The following is a 10,810-nucleotide window of genomic DNA, read 5'->3' as shown; positions in this document are numbered from 1 at the left end:
CGACGTCCCGCGCGGGCCTGTCCGCCGCGTTCCTCTCCTGGACTTAAAGGCGCAGCGCATCGCGCGCGCAGAGTCCGACCAGGGCGGCGGTGAGTCGGGAAGGAGGATGTTCCGGCCGCGGATGCCAAGCACCCAGACTGTGGGCCCCTGGAGCAAGGGCAGGAGGCATAGTCCGGAATCTGAACCCAGGGTGGGGGCACCTGTCCAGCCAGGAGATCAAGCTCTCAGGGTGACTTCCCAGTCCCCCTGTGTGACCTTGGGCAAATGACTACCACTCTGCGCCTCAGTGTACCCTTCCTTGGGAGGACATTGGCATCGGGCTCTGAAAGGGCTTGCGCTGTTCTGGAGGGCTGAGATCCCAACTAGGGGCTCTGGAATCCCAGGGTGGACACTCAGCACCCCGGGCCCACGGGGCCTGTGCAGGTGGGGGATGGGGGTAGCAGGATAGAGACCAGCTGGGTACAACACTCTACAATGGGCAGGGACCCTTCAAATCCCAGATCTCCCTGCACCCTGGGAGTACAGTGTCCCCAGCCCCCGGTCAGCCTGATCCCGGACACACGTACAGTGCATATGCATGACCAACACTCCTTACTACTTTCTCCCTCCAGAGGGGCCCTGTGTCCCCCAACCCCGCGTAGGGGTGCATTCTGCCCAGGTGTTCACAAAGCATCTACCCTATGGCCTATCCTGTGCTAGATACAGGAGTGCTACTCACGGGGCTATTTTCAGAAATGAGAAGGAAGGTGGCAGTAGAGCTTTCAGGGGTAGAGGTCCAGGAAACCTTCCTGGGGGAGGTGACAATGAAGCCATGTTTTGAAGGATGCATAGGAGTTGGGCAGGCTGAATCTAGAATGGGCATTTTATACAGAGAGAAAAAAGTGGGAAGACCTGGACATGAGAATAGGAGTCACGGGTATGTTTAGAAGACGACTGGAATTGAGGAGTCTCAGCTTGGTTCCAGGACATCTGGAGGACTGCCACTTGCCAACTCTAGGCGGAAGTCCCATCCTCACCTTTCGACCAAAAAGAAACTCTCCTCCCCTCCTCCCCTCCAAGCCCAGTCCCAGGCTCTGCTCCTGCATCTGCAGCAGGCGCAGCACAGCCTCCCCCTGCTGACCAGAGCTGGGACTGGAGGAACCCAGACTGCCAAAGCCTTGAGGAGGTAGGGAAGGGCCAGACCTCAGTGCCCACCCAGTGCGAAGCTCCTCCCAGAGCCCTTAGTGCTCGTGTGGGTGGACCCCGTGGAGCTCCAGCCTCAGTGTCCCGCTCTGTGTTGTGGGAACCTACAAGGAAGGATTCAGAGCAGGGCTGCCTGCTACTCCTGTCCTGGTCCTTCCCAACCTCGACCCTACAGCTATCCCGATACCCCCTTGGGACCCCTGTCCCTCCTTCCTGGGCCACCTCCTCCACCTCTGCCAGACTTCCCAAGGCCTGGGGGAGATGAGCTCACACAGTTGCCTGCTCTGTCCCCACTCACCTCTGGGGACGTCTTCCCAGGTCTCCTGGTGAGCCCCAGGGATGCCAGGTGACACAAACAGCCTTCCCCCTAGTGCCCGCTATTCAGGCAGGCAGCCATTCCACTCTGCACCCCACCCACCTCTCCTCTTCCCACTTCCTGTCTGGGACCACACTGGCTTTGTGTCCCAATTTGGGGCTGAATCCCCCCAGCTTTGCCCTGCAGCCTCAAACACGAGGCCCAGCTTCCACCCTGCATATGGGGCACTGGAGTGATGAACCTAAGTCAAGGGGTGGCAGAACAGGGGCAGAGCCCAATCACCAAGATCTGTGAACATCATGGGAGGTCTAGTGAGAAAGGGACATGAAGGAATCTAAAGCAGAATTAAAGGGTGGAGCCAGGCATGGTAGTGACACCTGTAACCCCAGCACTCTGGAAGTGTGAGGGCAGGAGGATCACAAGTTCTAACCCAGCTGGAGCAATTTGGCAACTTAGTGAGACCCTGTCTTTAAAAATCAAAGAGGCTGAGGATGTAACTCAGGGCAAAGGCCTTGGCTTCAATCTCCAGTACAGCCACCACCACCACAAAAACAGAGAAGTAGGAGGAAGGGGTGGGACCTGACAGGGTTAGGGGACATGAAGGCCTTTCCAGTAGAGTCGGTGCCATTTGCTGTCAGCTAGCCCCTGCCAGGGAATCCTCACACCCCTCATGCAGGGGACACCGCAGGGCCCAGATGCCTCTGAGCCTACAGGGCCTCTCCTGCTGCTGAGACTGAAAGACCAAGAGATGCCTCCCAGCCCAGGGTGTGGACAGTTGCCTGCCCCTCTTGCTGTATGCAAACAGCCCTGTAGGGAGGTCAGATGTGGGGTCTACCCCTCCCTCACTGATGGGCATTAATCCCACAAACACCCTGTGAGCTGATCTCCCTCAGAGTCTGCTTCCCAGGGGGGACCCATCTGCCACCAGGCTGCACAACTGCTGCGCGGCAAGCAAGGGGCAGGCTGGGGAGAGTGAAGACCAGGGCTTCGGGCTGGATGGGGCAGGTTTGGGGACCTGCACTAGAACCGTGCTCCCATCCACAGAGAAGCAGGTTAGACAACAGGCAGGACTGGCCCAAGCATGTGTGTATATCAATAAGGACCCAGGAGTGTTCCCTAAAGTCCCGCCTTCTACCCAGTGCCTCCTGGGGGCCCAGTACCCAGTCTCAGGGCCAGGTACCAGGCTGGGTTGACTGTTCCCCAATTTCCTGAGGCTCGAGCCAGGTGCGACAGTCCCCATGGCCTTCCCAAGACCACAGCAGCAGACTGAGCCACCAGCTCTGGCGTGAATCCGGGACATGCTAGGCCCGGTAGGCAGGCCGGCATCTGACTGGCACAGCCAAGCAAACAGACGGGAAGGAAATCAATTTGAGTGTTTGATTAATTTTAATTTTTAATTTGCAGGGAGAGTAATGCACCCCATTTGACACCACGTACTCACGGCGAGTGGTTGGCACCCACTGTTGCTACCGCTGTTGCTGCCGCTACTGCAGCCTGGTGTGCCCAGCAGCTCCCTGCCCTTCTGTCTGTGACACATGGCACAGTGGCCTTCTGCTAACTAAGGGAAGGGGTCTCCTCCAGAGACAACATCCCCTTCCACCCAGGAGACAAATGTCCAACAATTTCCCTTTGTGTGGACTGGGAGGGCAGGAGCTCAGGGTGACAGTGTCCACACCCGGGGACTCTCGGATGTGGCACCTGACCAGTTGGAGAGCGAGGGAGATTCTGGATGCAGCCCAACTCACAAGTGCTAAGTAGCTGCCCAGGGTTCTTGCCCCCAAGGGCCACCTCCTGTATACCTAGAGGCAGATCTGTCTAGAAAATGAGCAATCCCAGCTCAGAGTCCTACAGCTCAGAGTGTCAGAGAGTTCGCTCTGTCTGTTTCTTTGCAGCATGACCATAGATGGGCTGAATGGGGGGTGGAGGGCTAGGTCCCTCTACTCTAAGGCTCCTGGCCCTGTGCCAGGCCCCAGGCCAAGAGTAGGATCTTCTAAGGTTGTCTAGTCACATTCTTCATTGCTGGGACACAGTACCCAACACCCACAAATTAAAGGAGGAGAGGTTTATTTTGGCTCACATTTTGTAGGGGTTGCAGTCCATAGTTGGCTGGCTCTGCTGCAGAACCATATGGTGGAAGGGTCTGGGTGGAGGACAGCTGCTCAAGGCATAATGGCAGTGAACAGAGAGAGAAGGAAGGAGCCAGAGACACAGACTCTGCCAGCCCATGCCCCCAGTGACCCAGCTCTTCCCATGAAGCCCCACCTCCTAACAGTTGGTCAGCTATTTCACCCCATCATCACCTTCCAAAATCCCAACCTATGAGCCTGCATAAATCCTCTTTGAACCCCCTGGCCTGCAGTAGCCTGGCTTTGCACAGAGCACTTCTGCAGTTGTATGTTTGGGTGTATCTGTGTGTGTGTGTGTGTGTGTGTGTGTGTGTTTGTGTAAGCTAGAGAGCTGAGCCCCTGGATCATGTCCTAACCCTGCTCCCCGCTGGGCCACAAGGACCCATCTCACATCCAGTGCATCCAAAATGGAACTCCTCATCCCTCCTCACACTTTTTTGTCCCCATCTCAGTAGAGCGCACAAACAAAGCTGCTCAAGCCAGGCCCTGGGAACCATCTAGGATGGCTCCTTCTGCCCCCTTCCCTGAATCCTATTCTGCCCCAGGTCCTCTGTGCCCTGCCTCAACTCTGTCCCCTCTGATGGGGCAGGCAAAGGGGAGAAGCAGAGTTCCCTGGGGGCTTTGACTGCAAGGCATGGCAGGGCTGGGAGCAGGCTGAGAGAACAGCCAGTCCTGTTGCCCCCAACATGACGCACATTACAGATGGCACTGAAACCAGACAGGGGCAAAGATCCCCATGGCCCCACGATGAGTCAGTTGTCCACAGCAGAGCTGAACTGCAAAGCCAGGCCTCTGTGCTGGGGGTGGGTCTGGGTAGATCATGGTCAAAGCAAGAAGGGAAGCCAGGTTTTTGAAGCTCTAGCCACTCCCCCCAACCCAGGACCAAGGGGCTGCAACATGCTCAACTCCTAGGCCAAATACATCATCCACAAGTGGGACTGTGACCACCAGACACTGCCTCATGGTGACTCCACAGCCCAGCCCCAGAAGTCTTGCCTGGACATGGCCATAGGCATGAGCTAAATGGGACCTTAGCCACAATGGAGCCAGGGGCCATTCTCATGGCCCCCACCCAGCACTCAATGCCTGAAAAATCCAACACAGCCAAATTCAAATCATGCATTTGACACAAATCAGTGCATTCCCTGGCCACTGGAACCCAGGGTGGCAGGTGACAGTCACCTTTCATTGGACATCTCATCACTGTCCTAAGCACGTCACAAGCTTGAATTCACTTCTTCCTCCCTGGGACTCCAAGATCCCTTCCAAATGGCCTAAGCATCAGCCAATCCCCCTGGATCTCAGTGTCTCCCTTGTAAAATAAAATTAATACTAATAACCACTTCCAGAGGCCATTGGGTAATTGAATAAGAAAACGTGTGTAGCTGCTTCCTTCCAGACACCAAGTGGAGGCTAATTCTATGCTAATTATGAATGAGATAACTCATGTGATGAGGCTTTATGCTTGTCAACCCTAAGCTGTTCATGAGGCAAATGCTTCATCTTGCTCCTGGAATAGGTTGAGGTGGGATGGCAGAGGTTCCAGGGAAGGCCAAAGGACAAAGACATGGTCTGACCTGGGCTCCCAAGCCTGGCCTCCACTCTTGTAGAGGATGGGCTGGCTCCAAAGTCCTTGAGTCCACTGAATTAGACTAAGCCTGCAAATCAAGCAAGCGCCTCACCCACACCAGAGAGGTGAGTGGCCAAGACCCAGCATGAGACACTACGAAGACATGCAGGTGACAGCCACTACTACAAGGCACTTACAGCTTGCCCATGTGCTCCGCCTGTGCCTGCTTCTTTCCATCCTCGCTGTGCACGCTTCCTCTTTAGCCTGGCAGATGCTGCTGCAGTTTCTGAGCCCAGGGAATGCCTGCCTTTTCCCAGCCTTTGACCTTGAGGCGAGACCAGGAGAACCATGGGAGAACTGGACTGTGCATCAAAACTGGGGCAGAAATGCTTGAGGTTAAAAAGTGATCACATTTTGTCACTCTGAGTGATATGTATATGTGACGCTTAATTCTCACAGTCCATAAAGGAAGTGCTTCATCGTTCCCATTTCCAGATGAGAAATTGAGGCAGAGTGCGTCACATCATGCACCCAAGAAGGCGTGTGACTGTTACTGTTTGCCATCCTGCTTACCCAAACGGCCAGGTGCTGCTCGACTGCCCCAAGCCAGGCAGGGTGGCACAGAATGTGGTACTTCCAGCACACCTGTCTGCTCCACTGTGCGCAGACGTGAGGTGCCTGTGTCATGGTACACAGTGCGGAGGCAGCCTGGGCTGCCCTGTCTTTGCCCTGTTCAGGGGGATGCAGCCCTGGGCCAGGCAGAAACGTGAGGCCATGACCCACAGAACGACTCAGGCAAGGCCTGCCCCTCCAGAGCCCAGACCCTAGCTTCGGTCCACACCATGATTTCTCAAGATCTGCCAGTTCCCAGAAGCACCGCCCCCATCTCCTGCCTCCCAGGAGTCTGGTGGGCTCTCCAGGGCTCTCCACTAAAATGCCTCCTACTGTGGACCCTGGAGACCCCGAAGCTGTCCTGGTTCTCGAGATACATTTTTTTAAACTAGGCGGGTAAATCAACAACTTGAACACGTACTGTTCCTCTAAACACACAGGGGCTGCTGTTTCTTAGAGTTTTGTGAAGGCCGTGAGTGGCCACACCTCTCCTCCAGTGGGTAGCTCCACCCCTCTGAACTTTTAAGTAAAGCATGTGCCTCAAAGCCAGGTATGAGTCTCAACACTTAGGAGGCTGAGTCAGGAGGATTTTGAGTTGAAGGCCAGACTGGGTTACACAGCGAGACCCTGTCAAAAAATCCCGAAACCAAACCCCTCAAAAAATTATGCGCCTCGATGAAATAGTCTGACCTGTAGGATCAATTGGGGTGAATGCCTGGTGGAGGATGGGCAGGGGAGGATCCTGGCTCCTGGCTTTGGAAGGACACAGGAGGGTAGTGGGCCAGGCATCCGATTCTCCCAGAGAGGAAAAGCAGTCACACTCAGGGCACATCTCCTGCCTGGCTGCAGTCACCCTCCCAAGAGCACTGCCAGGGCCATGTTGGGCATGAGATTGGGCTAGGAAGCAGCTGAACCCTCCACTTATTCACTTGGACACAAGATCCCTCCACAATGCCAATTGTTCTAAAAGGCATAGGTCAGCAATGCCACCCACCAGGTAGGCAGGCAGGTGAAAGGAAGTAGGTCCATTGAGCAGGGATCAGAGAGTACAGACCTGGCCTGAAGGCCCCAGCCACCCCTGCCCACCGTGCCTTGTGATCTTTCAAAAGAATCCACAATCCAGACTTTGCTCAGGAAATATGCATTTCAAACATGTTGGCCATGTTTTTAATTTTTTCAAAGTATATGTGAGCCACATGTGAGCCAGATCTGGCCTCTGGCCTTAGATTCTTCGAGGACTGAGACCCCCATGGGCCAGCAGAGTGGGCATCCAGCACCCTACCATTCTGGATCCCCTTTCCATGCCTTTGTCTGACCTCAGGCATTATGGTTATGTCTTGCAGACATAGAAACAGGAAGGCACAGGAGTGGAATCTATGGCTGGGGCCCTCACCCAGCTGCCTCCTGCTATCCCAGGTCAGTGAACCCAGGAGACATGGGCAGGCCTGGCATGAACCCGGGATGCACCCAACAGGATTAGCCTTGGCACAGAGGACATCAGGCGGCTCCAAGGAGCAAAAGACAGGGAGGACAGTGGTTCCATCCCTTCATCTGCAGTGGGCTTTTTGATTGGACAGCATTTGAGCAGTGCCTGGGCTCCAGAAAAGTTTGAACCAGGGGCACATCGGCTCCTAGGGACCCTGGGGGTGGGAGCAGTTGATAGGGAGAGCTGGATTTTCTCACCCTGCAGGATGCTCACTAATACTTTCCATCAGGAAGTTGCTGTGTTGATGAAGTAAGACAGGCTGGAAAACAGGCTCAGGACCCAGGACACAGGGCTCCTCATGAGGAGAGGAGGTAGGTGAGGAAATCCACAGTCCAAGCTGCAGGAACACCTGCCCCTCTCTTTGTTTCATACACATGCACACATGCACAGAGATATCAGGCAAGCACCCACATGCATACAGGCAGGTTCTCACGCATGCACACACACACACACACACACACACACACCCCAGATCTCTGCCCCCTGCCTGAGACCTTTTCCCCTTCTCCCTAAATCTTCCCACTGAGTTTCTTAGGTCCTGTCCACCCAGCATCTGGAGCCATGGGGGTTGTATGGGCCAGGACTCAGGCTGAGAGGGGACACAGGTTCCCAAAACATGGGTCTACAGGGAACATGGGGACATGGGGAGCAGGATGAAACCCAGGGATCAGGACAGTGCTAGAACTGACAGCGAGACAGGGAGGCTTCTGGGAGAACTGAGGCTGCAGGCAGGACCCGATGAGGCCCCTCTGGGAGGTTTAAAAGACATCCTGGATTGGGTCAGGCAAGGTCTGAAAAGCCTTCCTCAGCAACCTCTGCTGGAACCACCACCACCACCACCCCGGACTGCCCCAGACAGGGACGGACAAGGGCTTCTTCTTCCCCTGAGTACCTGGAGCCTGGCTGGTTGGCAGAACCCTTGGGCATCTTAAATCCATCTTCCAGGAGCCTGAAACATCCCTGGCAAGTTCCAAACCGGGGCTGGACTTCTAAATACACATCCCTCGCAGCACAGAGGGAGCCTCCAGCACCTAGCAACCAAGAAACCAGGCCAATGTGATTGGTCTCACCCGCCTCATAGGAGGGAAGGCGTGAGCTGATTGGCTGGCAAGGCTTATAGGATGGAGAAGCCAGTGGGCAGGAAGTTGTGTGAAGGGAGATGGTGGGGCTCAGCTGTCCTCTGGAGCTGTTGGAGCCTGGAAGAGGACAGTCCTCAACTCAGATCTCCCCTCAGGCCTGGGCAGTTCAAAGGCGCAAACTCCTGGGGATGATGGGGGTTCCACTTTCAGCCATATTACCTCCAGATCCCAGCCTGAGAGTTACCAGACAGCCAGGCCACATTCCTGGGATCTGGCACCCAGAAACCTAGATCAATCAGAGCAGACCTGGGAGTCCCTGGCCATATCACAGAGAAGCCCAAAGCTTCCAAATTGGAGGGGCTTTGGGAATGATACTCCTATACAAAGTCTGTCACAGCTTGTCACCCTGCTGTCTGCTTACTGAACTTCAAGGACAGGGTCCGTCCACTCCTTCCTCACTGCCCACCTCCAGGCAGGGCCCAGGATACAGCTGGAGACTGGCAAGTTAAAGTCCCTTCAAGAGAAGGAAGACTTTGGTATTGGAATCACAGTGTGCATCAGTGTGACTCCCATGTTCTGTATCCTGCCCTGAGCTTAGCAGGAAACCCAGGAAAGGACAATGGCCCCAGCTCCGCCCTCAAGAGCTCCCAGTCTAGGGCCCAGTAGAAGTGCCAGGGAGGGGCTCAGGCCCAGGGCATTCAGAGTTCTTACCGAGTGGCCCAGACGTTTGGGGAAGGGAACACAAGCTAGGGACTTGCCCTCTCCTGGTGCCCATGTAACAGGCAGATTTGAGAAGGGCTGTCACTGCTCCAGAGCTCCCCAGCTAGCTGCCAGAGAGCTCACAGCCTCAATGGCTTAATTGTAGGCATGGAGGGCATTATGCATGCCCACTGGAGCCCACACCATAGACTGCAGCCTCCAGGGCTGGGCAGGGAACATGGTAGCCCGGTGGGGGGGGTCTTAGGAAAGCTGAGCTAATGTGGGTCCCAGCCAGAGGCCAGTCTCACCTTTTCAGGGTGGCCATGGTGGGCTGATTACAGAGGTTCAGGTGCCCCTGCTGGGAGAGGCAGAGTATGCCCGGCTCTGAGCCTCCCTTCCTGGCCTGCTCCCAGCTTCTCTCGGCCTTCACCCACCCTTCTCTGGAGCGTCCTCCCCAGCTTCTCGGTGAGGAAACTGAGCAGAAGCAGGCTAAGTTGTTTGCGCTCTGTAGAGACAACCGTAGCTGTCAGGCCATGGTCTTGTACAGCAGTGGTTGGCTCCATTTTTGATGCAGGGCTGAGGCAGAATGACTTGGTGACAGCCACCAGATGTTGGACACCAAACTTATTGAGAAGAATAACGCCCTGCTGTACAGCATAACTGTACAACAAACTGATAATCAATTAATCATGCTCATAAAAATTGCTGCCTGGAATCTTACCACAATAAACCGGGGGCATGTGGGCACAAGACCTATCACAGTCACACCGGAGGAAGCCAGGCCTGTGGGCTTATGGGGCACATTGGAACACGGAAGCTGCAACCCCCTCCCCTGAGCCCTGTAAAAGTGCCCTAGCACAGTGGGACAGTGGCAGCACCTCAGTCATCTTGTCCGACCTCCTGGTGAATGTGTCGTGAGTCGCAATGGCAGGTGACACACTCTGGTTCTCTGTCACTCAGCTTCGGCTTCTCCCAGCCTCCCTGTCCCTCCAGGGGCCCCTCCACTGCCAGGCTCTCTGGACTCACCTTTGAACACGTTCTCGGCCTCGCATAAGCTCTGCTGTCTGATCTTACCCAGCCCCCCGGGGACTTTGCCACCTCTCTGTGGGCTCTGCCTGTGCCAGTTCTGCTTCTTGGGATCACCAGGCACAGTCAGCCCTCCGTGGCTGTCCTGTGACCCGTGAGCCATGGTGTGAAGTGTGATGTGTGACTGCCATGCTGTCAGTATTCATAATTAAGACTTGAACAAAAGACTCTGGCTTTCCCAGCTCTCGGCTATCCAGTGAAATCTAGAGCACTCAGCAAGTTGAAGCCGACCAAACCAATGGAGCTCACGGATTTATTGTTATTCAATAAATCCTGACAGTGTAGAAAGACAAGAACTTGCCTGGTCTATGTGAATGGTGTAGCTCACGCTTGACACAGGTGGGGGAGTCACACTTGCCCCCGGGGGGTGACCCACAGCCAGTGACTGACAGATCCAGGGACAGAACCCAGCTTCAGCCTCCCAAGGGCTCTAGGATGCTCCCCAATTTCCAGAGCTCTAAGAGGTAGGCTGCCTCACCTGTCCCAGTCTGTTCGCCTCATGCTGGGGATGCCCCTGGAAAGCACTCAGGTCCCCAACTAAGATAACATCTTCCTGCCATGCAGGGCCAGGAGAAGGCTGGAGGTGAGGCAGGACAGGGAAGGGCAGGGGTTGGGAAGGGGCAGGGGCAGTGGGGGGGGGGCAGGGGGGGAGGG

General features: G+C 55.5%; 1 long non-coding RNA gene across 1 annotated transcript; it reads right to left on the bottom strand.

Annotated features, from left to right (window-relative positions):
• Positions 1-6: 6 nt before the first annotated feature.
• On the bottom strand, positions 7-8,268 carry LOC117283343. Its single transcript, XR_004514303.1, has 3 exons — positions 8,185-8,268; positions 5,392-5,569; positions 7-147 (listed from the first exon to the last, which is right to left on the bottom strand). It is a non-coding gene; the product is annotated as an uncharacterized LOC117283343 (long non-coding RNA).
• Positions 8,269-10,810: the final 2,542 nt, after the last annotated feature.

The sequence above is a fragment of the Fukomys damarensis genome, unplaced genomic scaffold (genome assembly GCF_012274545.1).
Source record: "Fukomys damarensis isolate Sample0158 unplaced genomic scaffold, DMR_v1.0_HiC HiC_scaffold_25, whole genome shotgun sequence".
In the NCBI taxonomy this organism is placed as follows: Eukaryota; Metazoa; Chordata; class Mammalia; order Rodentia; family Bathyergidae; genus Fukomys; species Fukomys damarensis.
This window is presented reverse-complemented; position numbering and strand designations above follow the sequence as displayed.